Genomic DNA, 19,672 nt, shown 5'->3' on the forward strand with positions numbered 1-19,672 from the left:
GATGAGGAAGTCATTCACAGACTCGGTGAGGAAAGAAATATGCAGAATTCACTGATTAGAAGAAGCGACAGTATGACATGACATGTGTTGACACAGAACGGAATGAAGTCTGTAGTCCCAGAGGAACTGCAACGCAAAACCTGCCGGGGAAGACAGAGATTGGAATACATCCAACAAGCAATCGACCACTGTGGATGTAAATGCTACGCTGATATGGAGAGGTCGCGATGTACCTCGTCTTATCAGTCTGAGGAGTATGATGCACCAGCCAGCTTGTGCACAGTCTACACACCGAGGTGACAAAAATCGTGAGATACCGGTATGCACATGTACCGAAGGCGGTAGTACGCGTACACAAGGTATAAAAAAGGCAATGAATTGGCAGATCTCTCATTTGTTCTCAGATGATTCTCGTGAAAAGGTTTCCGACGTGATTATGGCCCCACGACGGGAATTACCAGACTTTGGGCGAGGACACATGGGACATTCCATTTCGGAAATCGTTAGGGAATTCAATACCCCGAGATCCACAGTCTACATCTACATCTATATCCACATGGATACTCTGCAAATCACATTCAAGTGCCCGGCAGAGGGTTCATCGAACCACTTTCGCCTGCCGAAGTGGCCGTATGGTTCTAGGCGCTGCAGTCTGGAACTGCAAGACCGCTACGGTCGCAGGTTCGGATCCTGCCTCGGGCATGAATATGTGTGATGTCCTTAGGTTAGTTAGGTTTAACTAGTTCTAAGTTCTAGGGGACTAATGACCTCAGAAGGTGAGTCCCATAGTGCTCAGAGCCATTTGAACCATTTTTGAACCACTTTCACAATTCTCTATTATTCCAATCTCGTATAGCGCATGGAAAGAATGAACACCTATATCTTTCCGTACGAGCTCTGATTTCCCTTATTTTATAGTGGTGATCGCGATATGTAGGTCGGGATCAACAAAATATTTTCGCATTCGGAGGAGAAAGTTGGTGACGAATTTCGTGAGAAGATTCCGTCGCGACGAAAAACGCCTTTCTTTTAATGATGTCCAGCCGAATTCCTGTATCATTTCTTTGACGTTCTCTCCCATATTTCGCCATAATACAAAACGTCTGCCTTTCTTTGAACTTTTTCTATGTGCTCCGTCAGTTCTATCTGCTAAGGATCCCACACCGCGCAGCGGTATTCTAAAAGAGGACGGACAAGCGTAGTGTAGGCAGTCTCCTTATTAGGTCTGTTACATTTTCTAAGTGTCCTGCCAATAAAACGCAGTCTTTGGTTAGCCTTTCCCACAACATTTTGCATGTGTTGCTTCCAATTTAAATTGTTGGTAATTGTAATACCTAGGTATTTAGTTGAATTTACGGCTTTTAGATTAGACTGATTTATCGTCTATGATGACCTCACACTTTTCGTTATTTAGGATCAACTGCCACTTTTCGCACCATTCAGATATATTTTCTATATCGTTTTGCAGGTTGTTTTGTTCTTTCGACGACTTTATTAGTCGATAAACGACAGAGTCATCTGCAAACAACCGAAGACGGCTGCTCAGATTGTCTCCAAAATCGTTTATATAGATAAGGAACAGCAAAGGGCCTATAACACTACTTTGGGGAACGCCAGAAATCACTTCTGTTTTACTCGATGAATTTCCGTCAATTACTACGAACTGTGACCTCTCTGACAGGAAATCACAAATCCAGTCACATAACTGAGACGATATTCCATAAGCACGGAATTTCACTACGAGCCGCTTGTGTGGTACAGTGTCAAAAGCCTTCCGGAAATCCAAAAATACGGAATCGATCTGAAATCGCTTGTTAATAGCACTCAACACTTCATGTGAATAAAGAGCTAGTTGTGTTTCACAGGAACGATGTTTTCTAAACCCATGTTGACTCCGTGTCAATAGACCGTTTTCTTCGAGGTAATTCATAATGTTCGCACACAATATACGTTCCAAAATCCTGCTGCATATCGACGTTAATGATATGGATCTGTAATTAAGTGGATTACGCCTACTACCTTTCTTGAATATTGGTGTGACCTGTGCAACTTTCCAGTCTTTGGGTACGGATCATTCGTCGAGCGAACGGTTGTATATGATTGTTAAGTATGGAGCTAATGCATCAGCATACTCCGAGAGGGACCTATTTCTTATACAGTCTGGACCAGAAGACTTGCTTTTATTAAGTGATTGAAGTTGCTTCACTACTCCGAGGATATTTACTTCCACGTTATTCATGTTGGCAGCTGTTATCGATTAGAATTCTGGAATATTTACTTCGACTTCTTTTGTGAAGGCATTTCGGAGACTGTGTTTAGTAACTCTGCTTCGGCAACACTGTCTTTGATAGTATCTCCATTCCTGTCACGCAGAGAAGACATTGATTGTTTCTTGCCGCTAACATACTTCACATACAACCAGAATCTCTTTGGATTTTCTGCCAGGTTTCGAAACAGAGTTTCGTTGTGGAAACATTGAATTCCGCGCTAAATTTCGAGCTTCTGTGAAAGATTGCCATTCTTGGGTATTTTGCGTTAGTTTAAATTTGGAATGTTTGTTTCGTTGTTTCCGCAACAGTGTTCTAACTCGTTTTGTCTACCAAGGAGGATCAGCTCCGTCGTTTGTTAATTTATTTGGTATAAATCTCTCAACTGCTGCCGATACTATTTCTTTGAATTTAAGTCACATCTGGTCGACACTTATATTATTAATTTGGAATGAGTGGAGATTGTCTCTTAGAAAGGCGTTAAGTGAATTTTTATCTGCTTTCTTGAATAGGTATATTTTTCGCTTATTTTTCGAGGATTTGGGGATTACAATATTCAGTCTCGCTACTACAACTCTATGTTCACTAATCCCCAAGTCGGTTTTGATACTCATTATTAACTCAGGATTATTTGTCACTAATAGGTCAAATGTGATTTCACAACCGTTTATTATTCGCGTGGGCTCATGAACTAACTGCTCGAAATAATTTTCAGAGAATGCTTTTAGCACAATTTCCGATGATATTTTATGCGTACATCCCGAATATAACACGTATTTTCGCGAACATATCGAGGGTAAATTAAAGTCACCACCAACTATTATCGTATGAGTCGGGTACGTGTTTGAAATCAAACTCGAGGTCTCTTTGAACCTTTCAGCAACTGTATCATCTTAATTGGGAGGTCGGTAAAATGATCCAATTATTATTTTATTTCGGTTACCAACAATGACCTATGCCTATATTAATTCACAGGAAGTATCTACTTCAATTTCACAACAAGTTAAACTACTTCTGACACCAACAAACACGCCACCGTCAACCGTGTTTCTCCTATCTTTCCGGAACACCGTTAGGTTCTTCGCAAAAATTTCGGCTAATATCCGGCTTTAGCTAGCTTTCAGAGCCTATAGCTATTTGAGCATCAGTGCTCTCTGTAAGCGCTTGGAGCTCTGACACTTTCCCAACACAGCTACGACAATTTATAACTGTTATACCAATGGTTCCTGTATATACGTTCTTCCTGTGTTCAGCCTGCACCCTTTGTGACTGAAGCCCTTCTTGTGTTTTCCCGAGACACTCTAACCTAAAAAACCGCCCAGTCCACACCACACACCCCCTGCTGCCTGTGTAGCCGCCTCCTGCCTATAGTGGTCACCTGATGTATTCAGCGGAACCCGAAGTGTGAAGAGTGAAGTGTGAAGTGTGAGGAGTGTGCCGAAAATACCACATTTCAGGCCTTACCTCCCACCACCGAGAACACACTGGCCGGCGGCCTTCACTTAACGACCGAGATTAGCGGCGTTTGCTAATAGACAAGCAACATTGCGTGAAATACCAGCGGAAATTAATTTGTGACATGTTGTTTGTTGTGGTCTTCAGTCCTGAGACTGGTTTGATGCAGCTCTCCATGCTACTCTATCCTGTGCAAGCTTCTTCATCTCCCAGTACCTACTGCAACCTACATCCTTCTGAATCTGCTTAGTGTATTCATCTCTTAGTCTCCCTCTACGATTTTTACCCTCCACGCTGCCCTCCAATGCTAAATTTCTGATCCCTTGATGCCTCAAAACATGTCCTACCAACCGATCCCTTCTTATAGTCAAGTTGTGCCACAAACTTCTCTTCTCCCCAATTCTATTCAATACCTCCTCATTAGTTACGTGATCTACCCACCTTATCTTCAGCATTCTTCTGTAACACCACATTTCGAAAGCTTCTATTCTCTTCTTCTCCAAACTAGTTATCGTCCATGTTTCACTTCCATACATGGCTACACTCCATACAAATACTTTCAGAAATGACTTCCTGACACTTAAGTCTATAGTCGATGTTAACAAATTTCTCTTCTTCAGAAACGCTTTCCTTGCCATTGCCAGTCTACATTTTATATCCTATCTACTTCGACCATCATCAGTTATTTTACTCCCTAAATAGCAAAACTCCTTTACTACTTTAAGTGTCTCATTTCCTAATCTAATTCCCTCAGCATCACCCGACTTAATTTGACTACATTCCATTATCCTCGTTTTGCTTTTGTTGATGTTCATCTTATATCCTCCTTTCAAGACACTGCCCATTCCGTTCAACTGCTCTTCCAAGTCCTTTGCTGTCTCTGACAGAATTACAATGTCATCGGCGAACCTCAAAGTTTTTACTTCTTCTCCATGAATTTTAATACCTACTCCGAATTTTTCTTTTGTTTCCTTTATTGTTTGCTCAATATACAGATTCAATAACATCGGGGAGAGGCTACAACCCTGTCTCACTCCTTTACCAACCACTGCTTCCCTTTCATTCCCCTCGACTCTTATAACTGCCATCTGGTTTCTGTACAAATTGTAAATAGCCTTTCGCTCCCTGTATTTTACCCCTGCCACCTTCAGAATTTGAAAGAGAGTATTCCAGTTAACATTGTCAAAAGCTTTCTCTAAGTCTACAAATGCTAGAAACGTAGGTTTGCCTTTTCTTAATCTTTCTTCTAAGACAAGTCGTAAGGTTAGTATTGCCTCACGTGTTCCAACATTTCTACGGAATCCAAACTGATCTTCCCCGAGGTCCGCTTCTACCAGTTTTTCCATTCGTCTGTAAAGAATTCGCGTTAGTGACATATAACGACCGTATCAGTTACGACAGTGCGGCACACTTTGGGCTGTGGTAGACGATCGGCGCGACTGCTTTTACTAACAGCGCACCGTTGCCTGTTGTGCATCTTCTAGACTAGTGACTGTACAGTTTGGGCCAGAGACGACTGGGGTACCGTGTGCTGGTCAGATGAATCCTGATTTCAGTTAGAACTTATCGCATGGTTCGACTATGGTGCGCCGGCCGCGGTGGTCTCGCGGTTCTAGGCGCGCAGTCCGGAACCGTGGTACTGCTACGGTCACAGGTTCGAATCCTGCCTCGGGCATGGATGTGTGTGATGTCCTTAGGTTAGTTAGGTTTAAGTAGTTCTTAGTTCTAGGGGACTGATGACCACAGCAGTTGAGTCCCATAGTGCTCAGAGCCATTTGAACCATTTTGAACCGCCATTCATGGACTCCATGTTTCAAAATACAAAGCGATGGAATTCTTATGGATGGATGTCAGTGCGCCATCTCACCGGGCCACAATTGTTCGCGACTGCTTTGGAGAACATTCTGGAGAGTTCGAGTGAATCACTTGGCCATCCAGATCTCCCGACATGAATCCCATCAAACATTTATGGGACATAATCGAGAGGTCAGTTCGCGCACAAAGGCAACACTTTCGCAATTTGGTTCGCTATAGAGGCAGCGTGGCTCCGAGGTACTTCCGTCGACTTGTGAGTCCATGCCACATTGGGTTTCTGCATATCGCCGGGAAAAAGGAGGTCACATTTGACATTAGGAGGTTTCCCACCACTTTTTCACGTCAGTGTACGTGTGTTTCCTCTTACTTCAGAAAATACCATGCTAACTTTTTCGTGCCTCATTTCTGGAATACATCTACAATTAAAATACAAAAACACACCTAAAAAACTATATAGGACCAAAATGCTTAGAACACCTGACGGCGGCAGCAGTCGCACATATTAATAAAAACGAGTCTGAGATGTTGCAGGTCTGACGCTAGAAGAGATATGTAATCTTATCCATCTATATACCTTTGTCCAAGAAACCAACTGACACCCAAATTTTACTTTAGCGAAAAGCAATTTGTGTCCGTTGATTCATAGATGCTTAATTTTAAATTAAGTATAAAACGCTGTAACAGACGGAGTGCTAAGTTTGTCTTCTGTTTTATGATGAAACGATCGAAGGAAACTAAACGAGTAAATGATGAGTTAACTGTGGCAGTTGCCACCGTACGCTGGGTGCAATGCTGTCAATTTACTAACGATGAGGACATGAGACATGCTATTTCGATTCATACACATATAGGACGCTATGCGCTGGTTCACTTTCACGCAAGCAGGTGGAGCCAGAGTATATAGGCTTTTGAAATGGCTGCCTAACACCGTCCCACAAACAGGTGGTACTGAAAATACTGTAATGCGGGTATCCTGTCAGCTAAACACAGTGAATAGTGAGAGTTTTGCGTGTGCACGACATAGGTGTGTCTGTCCATCACTCTTCACATTTTACATGTATGAGAGAAGGGATAGAATCGCTGTAAACTCATGCATGTCAGAACTGAGACGGTTTTCTGTAAGATCATTTAGACCTTAAACTTTTTTAATATCCCGTCGAATCTTCCAACTAATTCAGAGAAATGCAGTTATACACACTTCGAGAAATATGAATGTGTAGTAACTTCGGACTATAAATTTAATGACCTATAACTGTAGTAAGTTATCTAATACGATTCTTCGACCTGAAACTCTACTTACATATCAGTAAGGCAAGTCAATGACTTCGAATTATTGCTTGTAACAGCGCTTTTGCACCGAAAGAGAATATTTAGATAACTTAGTGCGACCTGTACGGACATGCTGCTGAAATGTACGGGACTAGCATCACGTCAGGTGAAGAGGCGACACAGAGTGTACAAAGAAGGGCAGATCAGGTTGTCAACACTTTTCCTGATCCCCTCAGAGTCAGTTTAAAGCCTCAGGTTTGGAGACAGCTATCCGTCACATCGTAAGTCAGATACTCGACATACCAGTTTTCAGGGAGGAAAGTAAACTTGCCGTCTTCCTACCATCCACAAACAAACCTCCCAAAGAGGCTATGGTAAAAACTGAGGTAAAACTATTACACCTGAACGATAGCTACATTCAGGGATACATCAAGTAAATATTCTGAAATCACTTCCATAGTGGAACGATAGAATTTCCAATATAAACTTCATTTGTCTACATCGCGTTAATAAAATACGACTTGTTTCGATTGTCTTAACACTCATCTTCATATCACAAAATATCGTTACAGAGAATAATACGCCACGTGTTGTACAGTATTGAGTCACTGAGTTTTTAATCTCAGAAATTCATCGTACAACAGGTGACATTTTACACAATGTAATCGTATTTTACGACTGAAAGTGATTGTTAGCACAATCGAAACCGGCCATATCATTTCAGAAACTGGTGATCAAGACAAATAGAGTTGGTATTGAACATTAAGATCACTTTTCTACATTCTTGGCCCTGTCAAGGCTAATAGAACTGTTGACAGACAATATAAAGAGTAGTGTCCTGTACCAGGCGTGTTATAACGTTTGCATGTTTAGTAGTAGATACAGGAATAGATTTATGTGCGGACAACGAAGCCAGGCGTTGTCAGGTTATTCTTCGATACTCAACGGACATGGTTGACACGTCTTTGTTGATCTGACTACGACGCTTTAACTGAGTGTGAGGCAAAGTGGCTCCCAGTTGATAGTATGTGGCAAAGGATTCCCACTAAGGAATTCGTTTTTTAACCAAGCAAATAATACCGAAATCCTTTGCCGCAAAAAACGTTTACTAATTGTTATTAATATGCTTCTCGAAAAGTATTCTCTCTTAACCTAGATTGTAAACAAAAAGGTAACATTTCTTCATGCAGGTTCGTTTGTGGGTAACAATGAAGAAGAGATAAATACTGTTAGGAAGGAGAGTAGTGTCCGGCGTACCTCACAGAAAGGCATTTGGAAGTGTATTTCTCACGATTGATTGAAATTGACGGACAAATATGTAGCTCTGTGTAGCTGTGTACAATTATTAGACGATAATAGCTGTTTACGTTGTCACAGCGATTACATTACTAAATCCACATTGCAATAATAAACAACTGCCCATTAAATTTCCAGCACCATGAAGACGGAAAGCAACAAACTTCAAACTGGCTTTACGTATGCAACATGCTTGGATATGCAAACGACTAGGGTTCCAGTGTGACCATACAAAGTAAGTAGGCATATCTACATCTACATACACATTTAAAGAAAGATTACGGAGCGGATTTATCATTCAAAAATCGCATTTGAACTCCTTTAAAGAGTAACACCACAGTAAAATTAAAAAAAATATTTTTACTGTCTTAAAAGATGCTTTGAACCCTCTAAAATATGAGACAAGAAATTTAATCCATGAGAAAAAAATGTCGTATGAAATTCCGAGCTCCTCCTCTACCAACTCGGATGAGTCGAAATGGACTACCCCAGCTAACTCGATACCCCCGGTTGTGTTTGAGTATACTCAGCGTTTCAAAACAATACTACGTTAACTTGAAACCAGAAAGCAACAGCACGTGTCCAAAGAAGACAATTCTTTCAGTTCGAATATTGTATTTTGAGTGCAGTATTGACTTTTGTTAGCTTACTTGTGATCTGATAGCAGGGCCAAACGTTTTAATATCTCAAGTAAGAATGAGTGGTAAGAAAGTGTACTCGGGCTGAAAAGGGACGAAAATGTCGTATCTAATCCGACGTCGATGCAGTATGTCATCAAAGGTGCAAAGAATAGATATGAGGCCGAGAGTATTTCGACAGAAGCTAGTGACATTGCTAAGAAGCTGACAGAGAGTGACCAGGATTACAATGTGAACTACGGATTGAGTTATAAGATTATACATTTTCTTGCCGCTTTCTCTGTTCTTTCTCAACATGTGAAATATAAAACGTGCAATGCAGACATCATGTTACTAACACGAAGTCCTCGAGGCTTAGGCTTCACAATAATTATTGCTCGTCCACACTGCCCAGAGGTTGTCATACCAAGCAGTAGGTTTATATGGTAAGCAAATGAAATCAGTCGTCGAATCGTCCTAGCAGTACGCCTGCTTGGAGTAGAACTAAACTTTTGTGCGTTCGTGGAACTGCCACGGCCGATATTTCAATCGTTCTATGATAAACTAGAGCCTGTGATTTCGGCAGCAAAGGCAGCAGTACGACAGGTCAGACTTGGGATAGCCGATTAGTGGTAAGAGTTTTCTCAAAGTAGATGTTTTTTCATTTGTGCATGTCTCTAACTTCAAACGCGTTCTTCTTGAAATATGATTTTCCAAAATGGAAAGTAACATAATTCCAACAGTTTTCAATCTTTTTATTTGAAAATTTAAATATATCTATGAAATAACATTTCAAAGTGAATCACGTAGGGGAGTTTAGATTAGTTAATTTGAGTAATATTTAATAACAAACGACTGTCCTTTTTTTGGTGGAAAGTGAGCGACTTTATTCAAACACTCGTCATTCAAATGAAAATCAATATTTCCAAAAATCCCGTTCGTGCTTTACTAGCTACAGTCACGTAGATTGACACATTTTTTTGATTTTTTCCATATTCAGTTTGCCACCAATTATAGTGCATGCCGCAGATCGCCTCAAATTCAACATGCCTCGGGGGAATTGCTGCCATTTTCTAGTATTTTTCGATAAAGAAATTTTGTAACATGTTTAAACAGCTGCTCAGTTGCTATCCCAAGTATTATTTCTCTACCACCTTTCCTTCCGCCACACGAAAAACGGTCGAAAAAACACTTTTCTTACGCCGTTACAGTGGTGTTAGTCCTTAAGAACGAGAAATATCGGTCGACATCTCGAAATTCTACAGCAGCAGGATTGTGCTCTATGAAGTACGCACGTAATCGTTTGATATTACTGCTGACGTTGTTCGGAATCCGAGTACTGTCATCGAAACGTGGAGTCTATGGACTCAGGAGGGCCATTCTCAACACCATCATTATCACAACAGCTCCACAGATGCATTGGAGATATAATATTCGCTCGGTAGTGCGGGCTCATATGCCCGCGTACCATTCCTTGGTCAGAAAATGGGCTTGCAGCAAGACGAGAGACAAGTATCCATACAAACTTCTACGACGTCTGGAGCAGTACGAATAGTCAGCGGGACAACTTTCCTTGACACGCCAGCTCAGAGAGAAAGCCTCGCTGACAGCGGTCTGTAGAACGACAACACTGGCCACCAGGTCGGTAAAGGGACTGAGCCGCTCCTGGAGCAAAGACCTTTGACCCTTTCCTGACCTGTCACTTTCAAAAGTCACTCCCTCCCCTCTCCCCGGCCCCTCTCCCTTCCTCTTCCACCATCATCGTGGGCTACTTTCGCTGCTACGTATTTCTTAATTAGGATGTTGTCCTATTGAATCGAGTTCAGATAATGTTGTTTCTTTCTCTTTCCGGTTTTGAGCCGTCAGTTTTCGTAATGGTTTGAGGGGGCCCACCACAAATTACTCTCATCTCGGAGCAGTACTTGCTCTGTACGTTATCAATTATTTGTTGGATGAATTTCAAACTCCGTTTTCCCCTACAGCTTTTACCCTAAAAAAACTCCCTCTAGTATCATGTAGTTTATTCCCTGACATCTTAACACATGTCCTATCATCCTGACCCTTTATCTTAGCAGAACTGAAGAAAAATCAAGACATGCTCATAGAATTCGTCAATATAGTAAAAGCGATCGGCAGAGTGAAATGCTGCAAAATGTTCAAAATCCTGTGAAAAATAGGAATGACCTATACGGATACGCCTAATGCACAATATGTACGAGAACCAAGAGGGAACAATAAAACTGGAAGATAAAGAATGAAGTGCTCGAATAAAGAAAAGATGTAAAGACAGAGGTACCGCTCCTACCACCCAGTACATACGATGAAGAACCAATAACGACAATGAAAGAAAAGTTCAAGAGTGGGATTAAAATTCTTGGTGAAAGCATAGCAGTGATAATTTTTTCTGAAGACATTGCTATCCTTAGTGAAAGAAAGTAAGAACTATAGGATTTGTTGGATGGATCGAGCCCTCTAATGAGAACAAAATGGTTCAAACGGCTCTGAGCTCTATGGGACTCAACTGCTGAGGTCATTAGCCCCCTAGAACTTAGAACTAGTTAAACCTAACCTAAGGACATCACAAACATCCATGCCCGAGGCAGCATTCGAACCTGCGACCGTAGCGGTCTTGCGGTTCCAGACTGCAGCGCCTTTAACCGCACGGCCACTTCGGCCGGCTAATGAGAACAGAGTATGGATTGAGAGTAAAGTGGAAAAACACAAATGCAATAAGATGTAACAGAAATGAGAATAGTGAGAGACTTAACATTAAAACTGGGGATCACGAAGTAGACGAAGTTAGGGAAATCTGTAAAAATGATGCCATTCCATCGTAGCAGGTCTCCGAATTATTACATAACAAAAAGTCTTGACAGCAAAATTATTTAGTATCAATGACGCTTTTCACCCTTCTGGGGCATCATCAGATTGTCTGTAAGAACAAGAAGTCAATCAATTAGAAACAAAAATAGGAAGGGCTAAGCAGGTAAAATGAACTAAAACTATAGAAACGTATGTAGTAGTAGCTGGATACGTAGGCCTAAGCCATGCGTCATAAATCCATACAAAATCGAAAATGAACCGAAAATTAACTGTATATGTAGCCCATCCGTCATAGAAACAAAATGCAAGGTGGACCTACTTAAAAGAAAAGAAATCCGTCAGTTTATCATCAAGAAGGAAATATGCTAGCTTGGAAGCAAATTTATCTATGACGCATGAAGCAAGGGAGACATAAAAGCAGACTTGCACTATAAAAGAGGCCAATCCTGGACATGAGAAGTCTACTGGTATCAAAGAATGATGTCAACTGCAGGAAGAAATTTCTGAGAGTACACATTCGGAGCACAGTATTCTATGGTAGTGAATCACGGGCAGTGGTAAAACCGGAACAGAGGAGAATGGAAGCATTGGTATTGAAAATCAGGGAGAGTGAAGAGGAATGAGGAGTCTGTTCGCAGAATCGGCGAAGGAAGAAACATATGGAAAGACTGTCAATAAAAAGAGACAGCATGTTAAAGCATCAGGGAATAACCTCCGTAGTACTAGAGTGAACTGTAGAAGCTTAAAACTCTAGGAGAAGACAGAGATTCGAACACATCTGACTAAGAATTGAGTATATAGGGTGTAAGTGCTATTCTGAGGTGTAAAGTTCACTTAAAGAAGGAATTCGTTGTGGGCCGCATCATACTAGTGAGACGACTATTCACACACACACACACACACACACACACACACACACACACACATACTCACACACCACATACGCACACGCAGAAACAGAAACGTTATTCTAGACGTACCCTTACATGGCGAGAGGTGGGAACACTTGTTGCACCAAGGAACATTGTCGAACATGATCATTTTGGTGGGGGGGGGGGGTAGGTATATTGTTACATGGGCGTATTGACTGTACCTCACTGAACACGATACACTCAGCGTTCAACGTTATTGTGGCACTGTGACCGAATCGAGCAGCAGAGTCCGCAGCTCGTGGTCTCGCGGTCGCTTCCCGAGCACGGGGTCCCGGGTTCGATTCCCGGCCGTGTCAGGGATTTTCACCTGCCTCATCATTTCATCATCATTCATGAAAGTGACGAGATTGGACTGGGCAAAGGTTGGGAATTTGCACGGGCATTGATGACAGCGCAGTTGAGAGCCCCACGAGCCAAACATCATCATCATCACCATCATCATCATCATCGAACACCCGATATGGAGGAGCTCTTGGAACGAGAGGGTATTCTATGAATGACTTGCCAGAGCGACACGCCGACTTAAACCTCATCAAGCACCGGTCGGATGCACTGGGGAGACGCGTCCACGTGCACCAAAGACCCAGCAGTTGTCGACCGCGCTGGTGGAAGGATGGACCTGCCAACCACAAGCCAAACATCGGAGTGCTTGCAGATTATGCACTGCTATCGCTGGCGATTACACACATACTGAGGTCCATGCCATGTCTACTGCAATGTACAGGAACCGTAAGAGAAAGCAATGGCTTCACTGTAACTATTGTCCGCGAATAAACGTGTCATTTCTGTTCATTTCATTGCGTATTTCTTTCATTTACCTTCTGCACAATACAGTAATGGTTATTTTCATGTATCATTCGAGTTTCGTCGAACCAACTTACACTCCTGGAAATGGAAAAAAGAACACATTGACACCGGTGTGTCAGACCCACCATACTTGCTCCGGACACTGCGAGAGGGCTGTACAAGCAATGATCACACGCACGGCACAGCGGACACACCAGGAACCGCGGTGTTGGCCGTCGAATGGCGCTAGCTGCGCATTTGTGCACCGCCGCCGTCAGTGTCAGCCAGTTTGCCGTGGCATACGGAGCTCCATCGCAGTCTTTAACACTGGTAGCATGCCGCGACAGCGTGGACGTGAACCGTATGTGCAGTTGACGGACTTTGAGCGAGGGCGTATAGTGGGCATGCGGGAGGCCGGGTGGACGTACCGCCGAATTGCTCAACACGTGGGGCGTGAGGTCTCCACAGTACATCGATGTTGTCGCCAGTGGTCGGCGGAAGGTGCACGTGCCCCTCGACCTGGGACCGGACCGCAGTGACGCACGGATGCACGCCAAGACCGTAGGATCCTACGCAGTGCCGTAGGGGACCGCACCGCCACTTCCCAGCAAATTAGGGACACTGTTGCTCCTGGGGTATCGGCGAGGACCATTCGCAACCGTCTCCATGAAACTGGGCTACGGTCCCGCACACCGTTAGGCCGTCTTCCGCTCACGCCCCAGCATCGTGCAGCCCGCCTCCAGTGGTGTCGCGACAGGCGTGAATGGAGGGACGAATGGAGACGTGTCGTCTTCAGCGATGAGAGTCGCTTCTACCTTGGTGCCAATGATGGTCGTATGCGTGTTTGGCGCCGTGCAGGTGAGCGCCACAATCAGGACTGCATACGACCGAGGCACACAGGGCCAACACCCGGCATCATGGTGTGGGGAGCGATCTCCTACACTGGCCGTACACCACTGGTGATCGTCGAGGGGACACTGAATAGTGCACGGTACATCCAAACCGTCATCGAACCCATCCATTCCTAGACCGGCAAGGGAACTTGCTGTTCCAACAGGACAATGCACGTCCGCATGTATCCCGTGCCACCCAACGTGCTCTAGAAGGTGTAAGTCAACTACCCTGGCCAGCAAGATCTCCGGATCTGTCCCCCATTGAGCATGTTTGGGACTGGATGAAGCGTCGTCTCACGCGGTCTGCACGTCCAGCATGAACGCTGGTCCAACTGAGGCGCCAGGTGGAAATGGCATGGCAAGCCGTTCCACAGGACTACGATCGTCTCCATGGGAGAATAGCAGCCTGCATTGCTGCGAAAGGTGGATATACACTGTACTAGTGCCGACATTGTGCATGCTCTGTTGCCTGTGTCTATGTGCATGTGGTTCTGTCAGTTTGATCATGTGATGTATCTGACCCCAGGAATGTGTCAATAAAGTTTCCCCTTCCTGGGACAATGAATTCACGGTGTTCTTATTTCAATTTCCAGGAGTGTATTTCTCAGTGACGTATCACGCTGATTTACTTTCATCCTTAAGTTTTGCGCGAGGGTATATCACAATGGGACCGGAGACCCAGTATTGCCTGTGACGTATCCTATCAAATGCGAGTTTCATCGATTTGTAGCCGCGCATATTGCAGCCAGAAAGCTACGCTAAGCGCCTGCGGCAATACATCTTCTCATCTGGCCCGAATGTTTAATGACCGCTCTCTAATAAAGTACCCCTGGTTTTGGCCTGGACAAAAGAGAAATGCAGCTGCCTGCAAATGTCAAGAGGCCATCCCGCTGCACAATATTCGTAACATATATTGCCTTGCATATAAAACACTAAAGGGGGATTCGTCGTAGAACTGCTGCATCATTGTTCGGAATTTCCATTGGCGATTCAGATGTTTCATCCTTTAGAGAAATATGAATACTGCGAATGAGAAAATGGTATCAGAAGAAGGCTATGAACTTCGCCTGGGAACATATCGCAACGCCAAAAGAACTCGTGTGACGTAATCTGATGCGTAGACTGATAATGTTACAACGAGTTCAAAGGATCTGTTATCTTTAAAAGGGAGATAGCGTACATCTAATAGTTACGGGCCAAACATTACATATATAGGCATAATATCAAGAACGAACAGTTGCAGATTCTCAAAGGAATGCTGGAGCAGATGAAGTTAGTTAGTGGTACAAACGCGAGCTAGACATTATTAGTTAGTGGTACAAACGCGAGCTAGACATTATGACTACGTACAGTTTATTTAACTACCCTGGTAGCTATGGTGTGGGGTAAGCTATTGCAGTGGTGCTCAATCTACAGTTATTTGATACCAGGCCATGGAAGAAATTAGTCAAGGATCCTGTCGCTGAAAGTGAAATAAAAAATGAAAAGGTTGGCCCAAGGCTGAATGTGCAAACGAAATTATAACAACTACGCCTACTTCTTTATGGTATGTAGGGGGAGAAATAATGGAGTAGCTTCTGTGTTCGTGTAACTCAGCCCCAAAATTTCTGTTGGCGGAGGCAGCAGTCACGAAATAAAGAGACGTTAATAGGAAGAAAGGTAATGTTCAAACGTGACAGTTAAGTGATGGAGAAATAACTTCAACAGATGCGTATAGTAAGGACTACATTCTTTCCACTGGTGATGTACATAGGCGGCACATGGACCATAATCAAGAGACACTTGTTACTAGGAAGAAAGGTAATGTCTAAACGTCACAGTTAATGAATGGAGAAATAACTTCCACAACAAAGATTCGTATAATAAGGACAATATTCTTCCACTGGTGTTATACGTAATCGAGACCTGGACCATAAGAAAAGATGAATGGCGTAGAATTGATTCCATTGAATTATGGTTGTTACAGTTCCATTGGCCGCAAAGAGAAAGAATAGATCAGTATCAGAGCAAATAAAATTATATTGCCCCTTGGAAGGTATAATACTGAAAAACGAAAACTGATATAGCTTGGGAACATCATGGGAAGACATTATTCGCTGGAAAAGACTTTAACGGTGGGGAAGATCAAAAGCAAATGGAGAAGAGGATAGAAAATGATGAGATGGATCGATAGCATCGCGGAAGTAATGGATTACAACCTACAAAATCTTCGAGAAATATTGTAGGACAGAAGATATTGGCATACTTTAATTCATGGAGTCACGAAGAGTCGGAATAGAGTTGTGTGTGTGTGTGTGTGTGTGTGTGTGTGTGTGTGTGTGAGAAAGAGAGAGAGAGAGAGAGAGAGAGAGAGAGAGAGGGAGATGGAAGAAATTAATGGTGTTACTATGTGGCTCGACCAAAGAGAAGTTGGGGGAAAAGCTTCCGGTCACCAGATCTTACTTCGATTATTTGGGTTTACACTTTACCATTAATGCTCACGTAGTCTACTTTCCTTTGACTACCAACTGCGGGAGGACGACGGTTCAATGCCGAGTCCGGCCATCCTGGCTTAGGTTTTCCGTGATTTCCCTAAATCGCTCCAGGAAAATGCTGGGATGGTTGAAACAGTACCATGAGTAGTGTTTATGGGACTGGGAATTAACATGAAATTTGAAAAACAACACATAAAGGGGCGACTTTGGAAGTTACTGCACGGTTAAGTCTCTATCACGTACATTAAAAATGGAGGAGTACTTTACCGAAGAATTAGAGGGAAAATTGTATGTAGAACAAGAAAGAACCATTTTAATTTGAGGAGGACGCGCAATAGACAAATAATTTTAGCTCTGTTGCTAATACTAGACGGCACATTTAGGAATGAGAGAGTAGTTGTTAATTGCGTCCGCAAGTCTGGGAAACATTTCTAATAATTTGACAGAGACAGGAAATCCACAATGCTCCATTCCTCTGTGCACCTCCCCAGTTCGCACTACGTCGCTGGGAAGTTAATACAGTTATTATTGGTGGACGCCTAGATAGAAAATGGATCTTCTGGAAACGGTTGCTTACTATGTGTGCCATCAGAGGCCCCGCTGTTGCCTTGTTGCCTACTGGCAGTGTGCAGTTCTATTGTAATCCATCCGAGGTACGTGTTTGCCTTGTAGCTGGTGTAGTTGACAGTGCCCGATCACTGAAGTGCATCATGAATCTATGGGTTATCGGCTGAATGTTCGAGTGTCCCGCGGCAGTATAGGTCAACTCTTCTTGCCCTGAGGTGAAAATTCGTGCTCAGTCTTAGCTTTCAATTACCCTCAGAAATCACTGACAGTCTGTACAGCGTACAGAATTCACGATATCCCGTTTCTGATTGCAGGCACGGTGTCTCTCTACCGGCCGGTAAGGAGAACAGAGTTTTACTTTTCCTTCCACTACACAAGAGGCTGTATGTATTTTATTTCTGTGACTACAAGGGTTTTGAGCAAGAGATTTCCGATCAAAAATACAGAAACTGTGATCACAGAGTGCTAAACGCTTACTGAGTAGTTTATTTCGACTGAATATTTCAAAGCAGACTTGCTATATTGTCGCAGACTGTGGTGTAGCGGTTATGATACTTCACTGCTGCATGGAGGGTCGTGAGTTCAAAGTTCAACTAAAGTTTGTAATTTTAATTTCTATATTCGCTGCGAGGACATTCTAGAAGTATCCACAAATACCAAGAATCATTATACTGGAATGTTCTGTAACTGTATGTATACAGTATGTGCTATGGCCGGAGGCAATCCGCTCCGCGCCGGCCGAAGTGGCCGCGCGGTTCTGGCGCTGCAGTCTGGAACCGCGAGACCGCTACGGTCGCAGGTTCGAATCCTGCCTCGGGCATGGATGTGTGTGATGTCCTTAGGTTAGTTAGGTTTAACTAGTTCTAAGTTCTAGGGGACTAATGACCTCAGCAGTTGAGTCCCATAGTGCTCAGAGCCATTTGAACCATTTGAATCCGCTCCGTGCTCTTGTATGTGCAGCTGCTGAATAAACCTTCGTTAAGTGAAGTTACTGTTCGTCATTCACCTAATTACACCTTCTTCTACGTTACAATATTGAAGATTAGTAAACTAAATATTTCCAAAGACGGTCAAATATCATCAAATAAAATTGTCAGTCTGTAATCAGTGCTACTCAGAAGAAGTTCAATTAAATTTCGCTAATAATACAACATACTTTGTAAGAAATATTCATGCAAATGTTGTAATTTGCATTGGTTTGCAAAAATTAAAGAGGATGCTAACTTTCCTATAATGTGTCACTGACAACTAACACAGCTCGATGAAACTTGGACGATAATTGGAAGTGCTGCTAGAGTGTACTACAGAAGTTAACTGGCCGAAGTTCGCAATGAGATCAAGAGAAGTGATATTTCATTCAGAGACAATAATTACACTGAAGCCAGAGAGATTTACGATGGTCATTTGGACATCGCAAAACAGATCGTGATATCACCATGGTTGGTAACGTACGCCATGCAATGTGCTCCGACGCTGCCCACAAGGTCCGTAAGCAGTTTTTGTAGTGGGGTGTTGTATTCCTTCGCCAGAGGGGGTTGACAACTGCTGAATGGTCGTTGGTTGGGATGCGTTGCATTATCGCTCCACAGCGCAACACACAAGTGCTCGACGGGCTTAAACTGAGGTAGCTGACAGGCCAGACCTTTCGCTGGATATCTTCTCGTTCCAACAGAATCTCCACCTTCACTGTTCGATGTGGTCTCGAATTGTGATCCATGAAAATTAATCGCGGCCAGAATGTAATAACATTGACTGGTTACCGTACCATTTTCAGATATTTAGAACTCAGTATACCCATGCAACATTATGCCCCTCCACACAGTAACACCTCGACCACTAAAAGAATCCTGCTAGACAATGCTGGACGTACCTTCGTATGGTGAGAGATGGAAGTACCTAATGCTCCCAGGAACACTGGGAAACATTTGATATAATCCATTAAGGAGTCGAGGTAGCAGTTGTCGTTATACTGGTTATCACTGTTAGCATTCAACCGCGATCCTTATACATATTTTAACAACGCGTTTCAGGAGACAATGCTCTCATCATCAGGTTGTAAAATCTATGTCATGAAATTAAACGGACTAAAAAGACAAAATACCATCACCAATAGTTGGGAAGTCCATAGAGTAAAACAGAATTAAAAGTATATTGGACTGTGGGTCCTCGTCTTACATTGAAGTTGTTGACACAAGTCAATGGCCGTCCCATAGCTACCAAATATGCTGTCGACTGCGCCGGCTCGGGAGCTGTTGTGGACTGACGTGCCTAGGTGTTGTGGCGTGGTTACAGCCGTGTGCTTGACGGTAACGCTATGCTATTGGGCGCCTCATTTCCTTATTGCATTGGTCTGCCATCGTTAGCCTCTCGCAACGCCGTCATTGACATGCTACAAGTTTAAAGTCGTATGCCTGCCCTAAAATAATTCTAAAAACCCGCTAAAAAATCTCATTTCTTTAAAGTTATCTTGTACATTTA

General features: G+C 43.1%; 1 protein-coding gene across 1 annotated transcript in view; it reads right to left on the bottom strand.

Moving 5' to 3' along the window:
* The window catches only part of LOC126260225 (glutamate receptor 1-like), a 1,552,181-nt gene that overhangs the window by 704,236 nt on the left and 828,273 nt on the right, over window positions 1-19,672 (bottom strand). The gene's annotated exons all lie outside the window — the stretch shown is intronic.

The sequence above is a fragment of the Schistocerca nitens genome, chromosome 5, assembly GCF_023898315.1.
Source record: "Schistocerca nitens isolate TAMUIC-IGC-003100 chromosome 5, iqSchNite1.1, whole genome shotgun sequence".
NCBI classification, from domain to species: domain Eukaryota; kingdom Metazoa; phylum Arthropoda; class Insecta; order Orthoptera; family Acrididae; genus Schistocerca; species Schistocerca nitens.